At 44.0% G+C, this 16,639-nt stretch overlaps 1 protein-coding gene across 5 annotated transcripts in view; it reads left to right on the forward strand.

The window, feature by feature from the left end:
• Tmc5 (transmembrane channel like 5) overlaps nt 1–16,639 on the forward strand; it is a 67,878-nt gene that overhangs the window by 1,634 nt on the left and 49,605 nt on the right. For all 5 annotated transcript variants that reach the window (XM_074059555.1, XM_074059551.1, XM_074059553.1 and 2 more), the window contains exon 2: nt 13,752–13,868. The gene's annotated coding sequence lies outside the window, so the exon portion shown is untranslated. The remainder of the gene's footprint in view (nt 1–13,751; nt 13,869–16,639) is intronic.

Genomic DNA, 16,639 nt, shown 5'->3' on the forward strand with positions numbered 1-16,639 from the left:
AGGAGTTTAAAGCCAACCTGGGCTACATAGCGAGACCCTGCCTCAAAAAGCCAAAAGAGAAAAAGTGATTTTCTGAAGGCGAGGTGGCGTTTATCCTGAGAGGAGACTTAAGTTCTGCCTTGTAAGTGAGAGGTGAGGAGAGGCCTTCCAGCAAGAGGAGGTGGAGGTGGTCTGCAGGAAGATGGGTGACTCGCTCCAAGAGCTGTCTTCCTGGGGTGAGAGGACACCGGATGCCGACCAGTGGGGACCTGAGCTGAATGGTGACCAAAGGGTAAAAGCAGGAACTCTGATGACATCATGCTCGCAAAGTCAATATTTTGTTCAGCATGGATTCTATTGTGCTTGGATTTTACGGCTCCTCCAAAGACTCATAGGTAAAAGCTTGGTCCCCAGCTGGTGGTGCTGTCAGGAGCTGGTGGCGCCTAGAGGGAGGAAGTTAGGTAACTGGGGACATGCCCTGGAAGGGGCTGTGGAGACCCAGTTCCACCACTTCCCAACACCATGACTGAGCCCCTTTTCTCTGCCACAGGCTCCTTCCACCTGTCACAGGCCCCAAAGCAACCAGGCCAACTAGCAATGAACTGAGATGTCAGAAACTGGGAGTCAGAACCAACCTTTCCTCCTTTTAAGTTGATTTTCACAGGTGTTTTGTCATAGTGACGGAAAGCTGACTCACACAGGTTCTTTTGAACTTATTTTTATTTTTCAAAAACATGGCAGTAAAATCTAACATATTTTGATTACTGGAATTTGAGGCTTGCTATTAATTTGTGGCCCAGGATAGCATCTTTCTTACTCCTTGCCCTACTGCTAGAACAGCACTGACTCTAGAAATTTCTCAAGCCTGACATCATACTGACTCTACATAGGTGAAAATGTTGCAGAGTTCAAGAGGCCAAAGTTGAATAAACCTGAGCTGAAAAAACAGAACTTGCTTCTTTGAGGAAGGAATATTTAAGATGCTGTACTCTAGATGAAACACCAACATGCTGCTCAAAACCACAAATGCCCAGAAACTGCCACCACTATTTGTATTTTTAAATTTTTATTTTTATTTTTTTGGCAGTACTGCAGTTTGAACTCAGAACCTCCCACTTTTTAGGCAGGTGCTGTACCACTTAAGCCACACATACCCCCCCGCCCCCATCCTTTTACTTGGAGTCTGTTTTTCTCATCAGTTCTTGCCCTTTTGCCCAGGCTGGTGGTGGACTGTGATCCTCCTACCTCTGCCTCCTGAATAGCTAAGATTACAGCTATGTGCTGATACACATAGCTCACCTTTGTATTTTCCAAGTCTTAATCAGTTCGTTTATACTTTTTTTTTTTTTTGGCAGCACCGGGGTTTGAACTCAGGGCTTCACACTTGCTAAGCAGGCACCCTTACTGCTTGAGCCACTCCACCAGCCCTTTTTTTGGGAAGTTTTATTTTGAGATAGAGTCTTATGAAGTATTTGCCCAGGCTGGCTTTGAACCATGATTCTCTTCCTGATCTCTGCCTCCTCAGTAGCTAGGATTGCAGGCATGAGCCACGGCACCTAGCTTGAAAATTTTTCTTTGGATTTTCAGATATTACATTTTTTAGTTTCAAAAAGTCGTAAGAGATACATCCTCATCAAAAAATATTTCAAATGACACAAGTCAGCAGACAACAAAATTAAAGTGCTTCCTTCTCCTGTCTCCTACCCCAAACCCTGCACTGCAGGCATAGCCACCTTTAACTGTTTCTGCCTCTAACCTTCATGTCCCAGTTGTGACAATCAAAGGTTTGCCAGACTCTGCAAAATGTGCCCTGGGCGGGAAATCACCCCTGCTGAGAAAGGCTGAGAACAGCTGGCCATGATGAGGTGTCACAGGTCTGTGAGCACCTCCTGACCCTCCTCTTCATTGGATGAGCACATCAGCACCTCAACATTTTCCTTTACTGAAGCACCCTCCCCACACACACTCCAGGCTTCTGGAAATTATCTTTATGTGTTGTGGTTTTAAAACATTTTATGTTTCTTGCATTATAGGTTGAATATGAGGGAAAAATTCTCCTCTGGCTGGAGTCACCCCAATAGCCACAGCAGGGGAGCTCTCACAAGAGAGGGCCCCAAATCTTTCAGTAATGGGGACAGTTGGGATTCCAAAGAAAGAAGCAGTCGGCTGGCTGTGGTGGCTCATATATATAAACCTAGCTACAAGGGAGGTGGAGGTCAGGAGGATCCAGGTTCTAGACCAGCCAGGGGAAAAAGTGAGACCCCATCTCAAAAAACAAGGCAGGTGTAGTGGTCGTTCCTGAGTTCAATGATTCTTTGTAAGGATTCTCAGCAGTCACCCGCTGACAGCTGTTAATGTCATGCTGAAATCAGCAGGGAAAGAAGTGGATAAAGTGCAGCCTAGGAAAGCACAAAAGATGGCGCTCCCAATGCTCCTCTCCCGGGGAACAGAGACACCACCACTCTCCAGCATCATTGTGGGGTAATACGCATGGCGGATTGCACACCTGTGCAGCTCACCTGAGCCGAGATGTCCACAACCTTTGCTGGGACTCGGTTACGTACACATGGGTGGTATCCACACAACTGACCCCCATCTCCAGCCCCCCCAGAGTTCTGTAGGTACTGCATGGCTGGACTCCCAAGTTACATTGTTCCTATTCGACTGGCCTAAGGTCCAGATAAACAAAGACACTTTTATCTTTTTGGAGGTATTGGGGTTTAAACTCAGTCACTCTACTGCTTGAGCAATGCCTCCAGCCTTTTTTGCTCAGATTATTTTGGAGGTAGGGTCTCATTTTTGGCCAGGCTGGTCTGAGCCAGTCCTCCTATTTGATGTTCCTGCCATCACTGGATGGCAGCAAGCTCCACCACCATGCCAGCTTTTTCTGTTCAGATGGGGTCTGAAAACATTTTTGCCTGGGCTGGCCTGGAACCTCAATCCTCCCTAGGTTAGCCTCCCAACTAGCTAGGATTAAAGGCATGAGCCACCTCGCCTGCAAACAAAGACACTTCAATTGAGGACATTTCAAGGGCTTGGTGATGACCTCCTAGGAGCCAAGAGCTAAATTCTTTTTCTTTTCCTTTTTTTTTTGGCAGTACTGGTGCTTGAACTAAGGGCCTCATGCTTACTAAGCAGGTGCTTTACCACTTGAGCCACTCTGCCAGTCCTTCTTTGTGTTGGGTATTTTTGAAATAGGGTCTTGAGAACTACTTGCCCAGACTGGTTTTGAACCTCAATCCTTCTGATCTCTGCCTCCTGAGTAGCTGGGATTATAGGCATGAGCCACTGGTGCCCAGCTTCTCATGCCACTTTTTAGATCTAGATTCCACAAATGAGAGAAAGCATGCAATGTTTGTCTTTCTGAGTCTGGCTTATTTTGCTTGACACAGTGATCTCCAGTTCCATCCATTTTCCTGCAAATGACATAATTTCATTCTTCTTTATGGCTGAATAATACTCCATTGTGTATATGCACCACACTTTCTGTATCCACTCATTGATAATGGACACCGAGGCTGATTCCATAACTTGGGTACTGTGAATAGTATTGCGATAAGCACGGGTGTGCAAGTGTCTCCACTGTATTCTGACTTAGATTTCTTCAGATATATATACCCAAGAGTGGTACAGCAGGATCATATGGTAGGCCTATCTTTAGTGTTTTGAGGACCCTCTATGATTTCCATAGTGGCTGCACTAATTTACATTACCACTAACAGTGAACAGGGTTCCTTCCCCCCACATCCTCGCCAGCATTTATTCTTTCTTTTCCCTTCCTTTCTCCCTCCCTCCATTCTTCTTCTTTCTTTGGCAGTACTAGGATTTGAACTCAGGGCCTCATGGTTGCTAGGCAGGTGCTCTACTATTTGAACCACAACCCCAGCCCTTTTTGCTTTTTAGTTGTTTTTCAGATAGGGTCTCCAGGTTTTGCCCAGGGCTGGCCATGGATTATAATCCTCCTATCTATGCCTCCCATGTAGCTGGGTTATAGGCGTGCATCACCTAAACTAGGCTTATTTGTTGAGATGGGGTCTTGCTAATTTTTTGTCCTGGCTGGCCTCAAACTGCAATCCTCCTGATCCCCCTGTCCAGAGTAGCTGGAATCAACAGATGTGTGCCACTGTGCCCAGCTCATTTTCTTGAAGACTGCCATCCTGAATGGGGTAAGATGGAATCTCAATGTCCTTTTGACTCAGAATACAATTTCTTTGGTTACACACTAACACAACACAGTCATACACTGTGTAACAATGTTGCAGTCAACAAGAGGCTGCATATACACCGTGGCCCCATAGGACTATGCAGCTTGGTGACACTGTTGCTGTCTTAGCTTGTGTAAATGCTGTCTATGACACAATTTTGTTTTCAGAATGAAATTGCCTAACTATGGTTTCTCAGAGTGTGCCCCCATCCTGAAGCTGTATATGACTTTTTTTTTTTTTTTGAGAGTGAGGATCTTGCTTGGTAGTCCAGGCTGGCCTCAAACTTGTGCTCTTCCTGCCTCAGCCTCCAGAGTGCTGGGATTACAGGCATGCCCCACCACACCTGGCTCCTGACTACTCATAGCTAGCATGTTGTTCCTTCCTTCTGGACCACTTCAAGAAATTTTTCATGTGACCAATCAAAGACAATTTTCCCATGTGGCTCAATGAGGGCATCCAGGACTTGGAGTTCAGTAGACATAGGAAGTGGCCCTGCCTGGGGTCACTTTGTATCTTTGGAAACTGCAACACACAACAGTGCCAAATTTGGAATCAGACTGCCTGGGTGTGAATCCAAGTTCTTCTACTTACTGGCTGTGTTTCCAGGCCAAGTTCCTCACCCTTTCTGTGCCTCAGTACCCTTCTCAGTAAAGTAATGCTAATAATATCTTATTCCTAAGGCTACGGAAGTTTTTGATGAGTTAGTATCTGCCAGGATCTTGTAAGAGCGAGTGTGCACACATAGTGGTTGTTTTGTTACCATTGGCTTCTGTTTCTGTTTTCCCCTCCGCAAATCTAAATAGTACTTGGGTTGCATTATATAACATTTGTTTAAACAGGCAGTCTAAGGACTGTAATGTAATTGGACCTGAAGAGTTTGATTGAGAGCTAAGCTTCTAGTCCCCAGCAAGGTTCCCACAGGAGGGTCTTTTTCCTCTAGAAGGAGACCCAGACTTCTGGGGTGTGGGTGAAGTTCACCTGGCTTCACCACCCTCTCCTTCCTTTCCAAGACTGAGGGATGTAGAGCAGGGAGAATTCCCAGCAAAAGTGGCACTGAGTGTCACCATTTTCCAGGCCCTTGGCAGGATTCCAGCACTGACAATGAGGGGAACAGGGTGGGTCTCCAGGACGTGGGCTCTTTTCCTGCTGGGTAGCAGTGGAGCCCACCTAGCAGGTGCAAGAGCGGGGGTGCACTTGAGTCGCTTCTGGCTGTCCTTGAAGGGTCCTCATCTTCTCGGATGGGCCTGGGGAGTCCAGCCAAGCAGGAAGGGGCTGGGCCACCAAGGCATAAGCAACCCAGGAATCCCTCTACCTCTTGGCCTGCTCCTTGCTGGGTGGCCCTCAGTGACACTCAAACTCTGGAGCAGGGAAGCAGCACTTGGGAAACCTAAGAAAAAGGCAAATTCCCAGCTCTCCCCGAGATTTCCTAAACGAAACTTCTAGGGATGGGACCCGAGATGAGGTGAGCTTTTGTGTGCGTGTGCGTGTGTGCGTGTGTGTGTGTGTGAGTTGTCTTCACGTCCAATTACATTACAGTCCTAGAGTGCCTATTTAAACAAATGTTCTATCCTATACACAGAACTCCCAGTGCTAAAACCTTTGGGTCACCTGAAAATTCACAGGCTACTGTCTCCAGAGAGCTGCCAGGTGGCTCTCGTGGACCCAAATTCGATGTTCCCCGATGACCCCAACCAATGAAGCTTTCCCCACTGGAACTCCTCCAGACTTCATCCCTCGTTCTCTTTTCCTTCCCTAGACCAGCGCTGGGCAAAATGGTAGTCCCATAGCCACTTGTGGTTATTTAAATTAAAGTTAATTAAAATAAAGTAAAAGTAAGGATTCAATCACTCGGTGGCACAAGTCACATTTTAAGTACTTCACAGCTACATGTGACTGGTGGCTGCCATATTGGAATTATTCCATCATCCATTATCTTAGCAAGCTCTAGTGAACAGCATTGTGCTAGGTCAAGGTTTCTCAACCTTAGCACTACTAACATTTGGGGGGAGGGACCGTCGTGGACATTGCAGGACATTTAACAGCATCCCTGTCCCTCTATTAGACGACACTATCATACCCCTCCCCCCATTTTGTGACAAATAAACACACCCCAAGACATTGCCAGTGTTTTCTCAGAGGAAAAGTTGTCCCTACCGAGAACTGCTGCTCTGGACTCATGGCTTCTGCCAGTTTCTTTCTAAAACAGAATAAAAATGTGACCAGCCACTCACCCTGGACCTCTCACACACAGCATTGGAACCAGAGTGCAAATGCTGTGTCACAATTCAGTGACATAAGCCAGCCATGTCCACCTAGGGCTGGTGAGCTTCACCGTCGGGAGGACAGTCTTCTTGCACTGTGACATTTGCATTGGGAGGGCTCAGGGTCATGGTAAGACAAGAGCACTGGGAAGGGTTTGGTTATAGACTTCCTTCCAAGATAGGAGTGTACTAAAAGAGAAGGGATCCCAGCTGCTAGACTATTTGAAGGGCTTCAAAAAACATCCACGTCAAGAAAAGAATCTTCCCATTCTAGCTTTTTCTTGAGTTTTACTTGTAGACATTTTATTGGTGACATTTGCCAACTCTTTTTGTGTGTGTGTGTGTGGTATTGGAGCTTGAACTCACGGCTTACTTGAGCCACTCCACCAGCCCTTTTTTTGTGTGTGATGGGTTTTTTTGAGATACGTTCTTGAGAACTATTTGCCCATGCTGCCTTTGAACTGTGAACCTCCTGATCTCTGCCTCCTGAGTAGCTAGGATTACAGACATGAGCTACTTGTGCCTGGCAAATAGTTATTTCTCAATGTTTGTGGGTTTTGGTGGCACTGGGGTTTGAACTCAGGGCTTCACATTTGCTAGGCAGGCCTCTACCACTTGAGCCACTTGACTAGCTCAACATTTGCCAACTCTTTCACCCCAAATTTCCCAATTCTTATACATTTTCAAGCTGGGAATCTAGCCCCGAGCCTCACACTTGCTATGCACACACTCTACCACTGAGTTACACCCTCAGCCCCCTCTTACTAAAAACAATACATTAGAAGTTTTCCTACTCTAGTGCAATAAGCAGCATTTGCTACTGCAGTGTGAATGCATATGTCAGACATCTTGATAGATTTTTGCCATGTCTTCGGGATGCCCTTCATGTGATTAAAATTTGTTTTTACTTTCTAGCTTTTGACTCTCAATTGTTTAACAAGCTAAAAATCTATTTGCATTCATAAAATATAATTACCTTTCCTTAGGTATTAAGTGTCTTGAAAACTAAGCAAATTCCTTTGAGAAGGGAAAACACAAAAAAAGAAGATCTAACTATTTTGCCACACAGTATTTATTATTTCTCCTCATAATGGCAGCTGTAATATCGCTGTTGAAATCAGAGACCTTCTTTCCAAGGGGACTAAACGTTTGGCTGTGAACGTGTATGACTCCAAGGCAGAAAGACCGTAAAAATCCCACAGGTCTCTCACTAAGAAATATTTAGTTACCAGGAAGAGTTTAAGGGATTGAAGGTATTATCCAGCTTCAGATTCTGTTCAGAGATTATTTATGTCACCTTTATTTCCTGGTTCTAAGATAAAAGCATTCCAAAGCATTTATTTGAGATGGCATTGAGACTGGCAACCCAAGAAATTGTTGAGCTAACATGAGCCCAGTGAAGAACAAACCAAATCAACATCTAGCTGAAACGCACCTGTGTCTGGGTGATGGCTGGTCAGGTGGCTAGGCTGCCACGCTCAGAAGTGTGGTGGTCATCACCCTTTGTGTCAGCATTTGGTGTGTGGGTGTCATGGCATGGATAGAACCCAGGCCCTTGAGCATACCAGGCAAGGGCTCTACCACTGAGCTACACCCCGTCCCCCACTTTGTGTTGAGCTGTCTTTCCAGGATCAGGTGGCTGAGAAAGGAACTGAAGTTTCACAATTGCACTCATGGAAGTTTGGGTGCCATAAAGGGATTAGGAATGACTGATTTCTTCTTTTTTTCCTCCTCCTTCCCTTTCAAGGATCCTTAGCACTGCAGACTGATACTCTGTGATGATTCAGAGTGACAGAGAGTCTGAGGTCACTGAGCACTATACACAACGGCCAGTTCCCCAACTTCTGTCACGTCATCATTCTTGTCCTCTTCCTACCACAATACTGTTATTTATCTATTCTTTTTCTTTTGGGGGTTCATATTATTTTTACTTAATGGGTTTATTTCAATAGAACACTTTGTTGTTGTTGTACAAAGGATGGAACCCAGTGTCTGGTGTCATGCGAGGCCAGCACTCTATCACTGAGCTACATCCCCAGTCTTTAATAGAAAACTTATGTCACAATTGTCAATAGAGACCTTGTATATTTTGCTTTGAAATATAGGTGGCCACATATTTACATACATGCATACTGTTAAAAGAAAAACTTTATTCATTTATTTAATTTTATTTCCTGGGATGCTGGGGATGGAACCCAAATATGGGCCTTGTACCTGCTATGCAAGCACTGTACCACTAAGCTGCATCCCTAGCCCTCAAAAGAAGTTCTTTAGACAAATTAAATTCAGCAGGGTTTAACTGAGCAAAGGAAGGACTCATGAATCAATCTGGCACCCCCTAAAGAAGTAAAGATTCAGAAAGCTCCGCCCAGCAAGTGAGCAGGCAGTATGAATGTGGTGGGGGAAGTAATCTGATTGCAGAAATAGCTGATTGGTTAGCAGTCACGGTTTGCCACATTTGGACATGTTTGGGCAGTTTGCAGCTTGTGACCGGCTAAAAACTTGGCTGCTATGATTGGCCAGCACTTGGCTACTTGTTACAAAAATATGCTCTCAAGTTAGATTGTAGTTTACTTTTTTTATTATAAATTTTTTATTAGGATATATTCATTATGGGGGGGTTCATGGAGACAATTCTGATTAGGTTTATATTGTACATTGGTTAGATCACCCCCATCCTCTCTCCCCCTCAACTCCCTCCCTGCCCCAAGTTTGTTTACATTTTAAGTCAGGTTACAGTTTGCTATGTACAGAGGCAGTTGGAGACCACATTTAACTTAACTTCTATATTTATTGGGCCTTGCTCTTGCTAGGCAGGCACTCTACCACTTGAGCCATGTCCACCTGCCCTTTTTGCTTTCAGTTATTCTTCAGATAGGGTCCTGGGCTTTTTTGCCCAGGCTGGCCCAGGACCTCCATCCTCCTACCTTCACTTCCTACCTCACTGAGATTATAAGCATACACTACCATGCCCAGGCCTTTATTTTAGGGGGAAGTACTGGGGTTTTGAACTCAGGCCCTCACACTTGCTAGGCAGGTACTCTACTATGAGATCTACACCTCCAGATCTTTTTGCTTTATTTTATTTTTCAGATAGGGTCCTGCATTTTTTGACCAGACTGGCCAAGTTCCTACCTCCACCTCCCAAGTAGCTGGGATTACAGGTGTGTCCCACCATACCTGGCCCAACAAATTTCTTTCTCTCTGGAATCTATCTATCTATGAGAGAGATGGGGAAAGCAAAACTAAGTTATTAGATTCTAGCTAGACTATGCTGAGTGAAAGAAGCCATTCTCAAAGGGCTGTGTGGTTCTTCTTACCTGACATTTTGGGAAAAGGAAAACTATGGAGTCAGTGTTTGGTGCAACTATAGTCTGAAAATCAAATGCAGTCAATGGGCTAAAAGTTTTTTTTTATTTTTTAGCTGTTGAAAAAACTCAAAAGAATAGTATTTCATGATCCATGAAAATCATATGATCTTTTTTTTTTTTTTTTTTTTTGTCTTTTTCTTTTTTGGTGCTGGGATCGAACCCAGGGCCTCAGGCATGCTAGGCAAGCGCTGTACCACCGAGCTACATCCCAGCCCTAAAATCATATGATCTTTAAATCCTAGTGCTCACACGTTGGAACACAGACACACCTTGCAATTAAGAATTGCCTTTAGCTGCTTTTGCTGCAATAACAGTTGCATAGTTGTAACAGACACTATGGCCCAAAAAGCTTATGAAAGTTACTCTCTGGTTCCTTCCAGAAAAGGTATGTTGACCTCTGATTTACAGCACCATGCAAAGAGAGAGTAGGCAGGGGGCTAGTTCATGGGTACTTCTCAAATCACAGTGAGAAGTTTAGATGTCAATCTAAATTCAATGAAAAGACACTGAGAAATTGTAAACAGTGTTGGAGTGGAGGTAGGGGAATTACTGTCTTCCTTTTTTCTTCCAACTGTGTCCTACCTGGAGCCCTGGGGAAGTCCCTTCCTCAGGATCAGCAAGGAAGGTCTCTCTGCTCTGCTTTAAGCCAGATTTCACCTCCCCTTTGCTTAGAAGAGGAAGGCATAAAGTGTCCCATTTCACAGCTGGTTGCCAGTGGAGCCAGGGCTGGAAATACGGCTAGTCACATGATCAGGAATGTTGTTTTTTAAAAATTTCCCTTTATTGATGTGATGATTGTTCATCTGGCATATTTGTTTGAGGCTTTACATAGCACAATTAAAAAAATCAATAAGCTTTGATGGTAGCTGATTCTTTTTTGGGGTTTGAAGAAAAAGCTTATTCCAGACTTCCTCTCTGCTCTTTCCCCACAGTGCCTGGGGGGGGGGGGGAGGGGGGAGGGTTACTCTTTTTGAAAAACTGATTTTTATTTTAAAATTACTATGATTCAGGAAAATTCTTGCCTCCTTCCACTCAGCTTTGTTCAGTTTTCTGTTAAGATGGGTTCTTTTTTCTTTTTTAACCTGGACCAGACTTGTTTTGTTTTTACCTTTTATCTTTAATGGGGAGAGTTGAATTTCTGTTCCTGTTTCAGCTTAAGTAATCTTCACTGATTTCAAAATACAGAATTAAAGAGGTCAAAAAATAGGTCAAGCACACTATTCACAATAGCCAAGTTATGGAAACAGCCAAGATGCCCCACCACTGACGAATGGATTAAGAAAATGTGGTATCTATACACAATGGAATTCTATGCAGCCATGAAGAAGAACAAAATGTTATCATTCGCTGGTAAATGTATGGAATTGGAGAACATCATTCTGAGTGAGGTTAACCTGGCCCAAAAGACCAAAAATCGTATGTTCTCCCTCATATGTGGACATTAGATCAAGGGCAAACACAACAAGGGGATTGGACTTTGAGCACATGATAAAAGTGAGAGCATACAAGGAAGGGCTGAGGATAGATAAGACACCTAAAAAATTAGTTAACATTTGTTGCCCTCAACGCAGAGAAACTAAAGCAGATACCTTAAAAGCAACTGAGGCCAACAGGAAAAGAGGAACAGGTACTAGAGAAAAGGTGAGATCGAGAAGAATTAACCTAGAAGGTAACACACACGCACAGGAAATCAATGTGAGTCAATGCCCTGTATAGCTATCCTTATCTCAACCAGCAAAAACCCTTGTTCCTTCCTATCATTGCTTATACTCTCTCTACAACAAAATTAGAGATAAGGGCAAAATAGTTTCTGCTGGGTATTGAGGGGGGGGAAGGGAGGGGGCGGAGTGGTTGGTAAGGGAGGGGGTGGGGGCAGGGGGGAGAAATGAACCAAGCCTTGTATGCACATATAAATAATAAAAGAAAAAGGAAAAAAAAATGGGCCAAGCAGAAAGGGTGATAGTTAAGAACTCAGTCTGTGTTGGACCACCACTGTGAGAATTCAAGAGAAGTGGCACAGGTCTAGGCCTCAATGTCCTGATCTATTAAATATAAGCGTGACGCATCCCCAGCTGGGACCAGGTGAGGACGAAGGGAAAGTACGCATGTGCACCACACCGTCGTACTCATGCGATCGTGCTGCTGTACAGGAACTCAGAGTGCTGATGTGCGCATGCGCTTCATTCTGTTGTACGCATGCGCATCATGCTGTAAGCGTTCCCATCATGCAGCTACAGGCATGTGCATTGTGCGATACACGGCTCATTATGGTGCTGTACGCATGTGCATCGTGCTGCCTTATAGGCACTCAGCACACTGCCATGCGCATGCGCTTCATTCTGCATGTGTGCTTCGTTTTGCATGTGTGCTTCTTGTGCTGTTGTACCTATGTGCATCGTGTTGTTTGCTGCCTGGCCCAAAATAAGAGTGGAAGTTTTTATGTGTCGGAAGCACACATTTTCTTACTTTGTCTATTTCACTTTCTGCTTTAGAGCTCCCTTTCATGTTGAATATCTACTTAGATCTTTTTAATAAAAAGGTCTCTGTTCTGCTTTGCTTTGGTTTTTTCCTCCATTTTTTCTAAAACGCCTACTTAGGTCGTCCGTGTGAACCTCAGCTTAACTATTCTGAAACTCAATGGTGCAATAGGTTGTAGTAGTGATTTTGCTCTGGGAGGACATTTAGCAATACTCAGGACATTTTTAGTTGTCAATTGAGGAGGTGCTGCTGGCATCTCAGTAGTGGGTAGAGGCCAGGCTGCTTCCCCTCAGCAAGAATTACCTGGCCCACAATGCCAGTGGAGCTGAGCAAAGCTAGTCCTGCAATTCTCGTCTTTCTCTCTTAGCTTCTTGCACTGCAGGCCACAAGTGGTAATGTGACAGGGTGTAATTTCGGGATGGGGAAGAGAGAGCAGCTTAGGGGAATGTTCCTGGTTGTCCTTTGAGGATAATGTGAAAATGAATAGGCTACTTGTATGCAGCTGTTGGAAATTGGACCATCTGCAGTGAAATTGAACATACAGAAAACAACCCAGCAAAACCACCTCTGGTTCCCTTCCTTGGAGGAACTTTCACAGGTGTTTGCAAGGGATCACAGTTTATAATAGTAGAAAAGTTGAAGTAGAAGAAATAAATGCAATGTAGTGTGCTCACAGTGTGGAATAAATGCAGCCATTAAGATCAGCAAACTTGGGCTGGCAGAGTGTCTCAAGCGGTAGAGAGCCTGCCCAGCAAGCAGGAGGCCCTGAGTTCAAATCCGACATTGCCCCCTCCCCAACTATAGCATCAAACTTCTGTAGCAATATGTGAATTACTAGAACTAACAACAAGGATAGCTCTCAAAACCAGTTTTATGCTAAAAAGTAAGTTGTAGGAAACATAAGTTACGATATTTTGCATAAGTAGCATGCACAGTGTATATAACATCCATAATCTTATCCATGATCATTCCTTAGAATCGGGGAGGGTGACTGAATCCAGGACCCTATTGATATTAAAATCTGCAGATGCTCAAGTTCTTATATAAAATGTCATGGTATTTTCATACAACCTCCTGTATACTTCAAACTACCTCTAGGTTACTTGTACTACTCAACACAGTGTAAGTGCTATGCACATAGTCTTTTCCTGTATTGTTTAGGGGAAGTGATTTTTTAAGAGTCTGCACATGCCCAGTTAGTAGAGAGGCAATTTTTTTTCAAATGTTTTGCTCTATGGGTAGCTGACTCTGGAAGTGGGACCCTTGGATACAGAGGGCTGACCGTACTGGGTAATGTTTGTTCTTTTAATCTCTAAGCTTCACTGTCACTCTCTGTTCCTTTTAAGTTATTCAGAGAAAAAAAACTAAGAAGACATTTGAGCCAGCATCTCCCAGTTGCAAGTGCACCCAACAAATATACAGAATGAAGTCACCATTTTCTCTCTTCTGGTTTTCAGGACATGTTCTGCTTGCAGTCAGCAATTTGGAATATTCAGATCAGACCAGCACCAGAAATTAGAATTTTAAATCATCTGCAACTCAGTTCCCATCAAAAGACAGCCTGACACAAGAGGGTGAGTGGAGCTAACAATAATGCATTATGTGTGTCCCAAACAGAAGATTTGGAATTTACTCACCATAAAGGAATGAGAAGAGTTTAAAGTGATGAATGTGCTTGCTACTCTGAGCTGACAATTACCCAATGCACACATAAACCAAAACTTCCAATTGTGCCCCAGGCACATGTAAAAATAGTACATGTCCATCAAAAAATAAAATGAATTAACTTTACAAAAGCCAGCCTGAGAGAAGATACAAAGACACAAGAGGCCATCAGTTCCTAACAGCAGCTACAAACCAAGTTGGTCTGAGCAAAGTATCCATTAATTTGAAACAAAGTGAGAAAAATAAGGGAAAAATAAAGGATTAAATTTATCCAATTAAGTAGACTGCCCTTCCTTTTGCCAGGGGACCCCTCATTAATTAAAAAAAATGATCAGAAACATTGTATGTGAAAACAGTGATAGTCTGTTGTGATTGTGATCATGGCTTTTGATGTCCTTATTTGGCAAAATAAAATCTTGGTAACCCCAGCTTCTTCCTGTGACCCATAAAAACAATTTTCTAAAAAATTTGGTTTGATCTGTTTTAAGTCAAGTAGATGCTGGTTCACCGGAACTAATTAAGGGTGTGCACAGTATTTTTGTAGGATCTTGTAGGATCATATAGCATTGATTTATTAAGGTTGAAAGGTTTCCTTGTCATGTGCTAGCATAACGAAGTTCACCCTTCAGAAGATAAGGTGAGGTTCCACTGAAATTAGAATTTGGACCTCATTTCACCTCTTATAGGGTGACTTCCTGCCTTGGGTGCTGAACTGGCTTGCTGTGCTGTAAGGCTCTGGCTTCTCTTTCCTGTCTTTCAGCTAAAAATGGCCTGAGTTAGTAAAATTAACCCATGGTCAGTCTACAGACTGCCTGGCCTGTGTTGTAGCCTAAGTCTGGGGCAGTGAATGGGGAAATGAGATGGGAGGGAAAGCCATGGCTAGCCATTTTGCTGGGAAGTGCATTCTTTCTTATCACTCCATGATATTCCAGGGTCCCAGTGTCCTTTACCTGACATCCTCTGTGGATAGACTTTGAATGCTTTCCAAAGCATCTTTACACACAAGCTTGGCCTGCCAGTCCTTAGTGACTCTGAGTCCCCATGTTTTGGGAGATCACTGGCAATACAGAACGGAGCATCCATTGCCTTGAGTCTAAGAGAACTTGGATGCAAGGTGGGCCAGAGAAATAAACAGCCTGAATGGGTCACATCTAGATTCTAGCGTGTGAGTAATCCCCAGATCCCAGAGGTAGCTGACTGGCAATCAGGAGCTACTCATAGTGAGCCATTTGAACCAGGGAGCCTCGCCATGTCAGAGTCCCCCACACAGCCTTGGGAGGCACCCCATTGCTTGGGAAAGTGATTGAAAAACATTGTCACAGGGAAGTGAGAAGCTCTAAGTGGAATAGCAAAAGGAGGACTTGGAAGAGACGGTTCAAAGGCCCGGGTTGAGGAGGTGCCAGGGGAGAGGACAGTGCCCTCTGGGTACTTTTCCAGGTAAGGCTCTCGTGCCTCTGCATGCTAGTTTCTCTGTTTGCTCTTCTTACAGTCAGGAGTAAGGTTCCCGGAGGCCTCGCCCATGTTATTTGGCAATCAATACAAGACTACTTTCTTGTGGCCATTTCCTCCTTTCTTCTTTCACAGCCCTTTTCTGTGCTTTTTGTTTGTTTAGCAATTTGTCCTCGTGCAGGTGATAATGGATAAAGGACCGTTTGTGCCTGATCTGCAGAGAAGATGTGAAATAGGCAAATCCCTATTAACTGACCATAGAACAGAGCCAGGGCACCAAAGCTGATCACATACTACCCCCCCACCCTGACTCTTCCCTCTGTACCTATCACCTCTCTCTCTCTCTCTCTCTCTCCTATTTAATCTGAGTTGGGTGTATTATATGAATGTATATGCATAAATAATATCATATATGTAGATATGTATTGTATGTGCACATATATTTGAATTCATATATCCAGGCATTGGTGTACGTGTAGGACCTCACACAGATCTCTAAATCCACAATGTCCAAGTCTCTTAGAGAATTGACTTAGTGTTTGCATAGAGCCTGCACATTGTCCTGTATGCTTTGAATGACCTCTGATGACGTTTAATACCTAATACAATGCAACTGCTGTGGAAATTGTTGTGTTGCATTTTGGGGGAATAATGACAAGGAAAAAAGCCTATCTGTATTGAGCAGCAATGCAGTTTATTTTGGGTTTTGAGACAAGGTCTCTCGATGCAGCCCAGGCTGCCCTTGAACTCATGGCCTTCCTGCCTCAGCCTCCTGAGTGCTGGGATTACAGGCATGAACCACCATGCCTGGATGAAATGCATTTTTTAAAAAAGTGATAGTTTTGATTTGAGGGTAGTTGAATCCACAGGTGAGTCCCTGGCAATGGGAAGAATGTATATCAAAATAAACAATTTCAAGGAATTAACACATAAAAGTTGAGCTCTGGCTCATGAAAGCCACTGTGGGTTGGTTGTGTGGGGCAGGCTGTGCTCAACATAGATGGGCAGTAACCAGGCTGGTGAATGTGTCCCCATCTGGGAGGCCATAACAGGGGAAAAGAGAGCTAGAGAGTCACATTTTGCATACAAGTTTTTTTTTTGCGGGGAGGTATGACTGAGGTTTGTAGTCAGGACTTCCCACTTGCAAAACAGGCACTCTATGGCTTGCACCACACCTCCAGTCCAAGGGTCAAATTTTGAGTCTTAAATGTTTTGGCTGGAAAGAGACCCA

This window comes from Castor canadensis, chromosome 17 (assembly GCF_047511655.1).
Source record: "Castor canadensis chromosome 17, mCasCan1.hap1v2, whole genome shotgun sequence".
In the NCBI taxonomy this organism is placed as follows: Eukaryota; Metazoa; Chordata; class Mammalia; order Rodentia; family Castoridae; genus Castor; species Castor canadensis.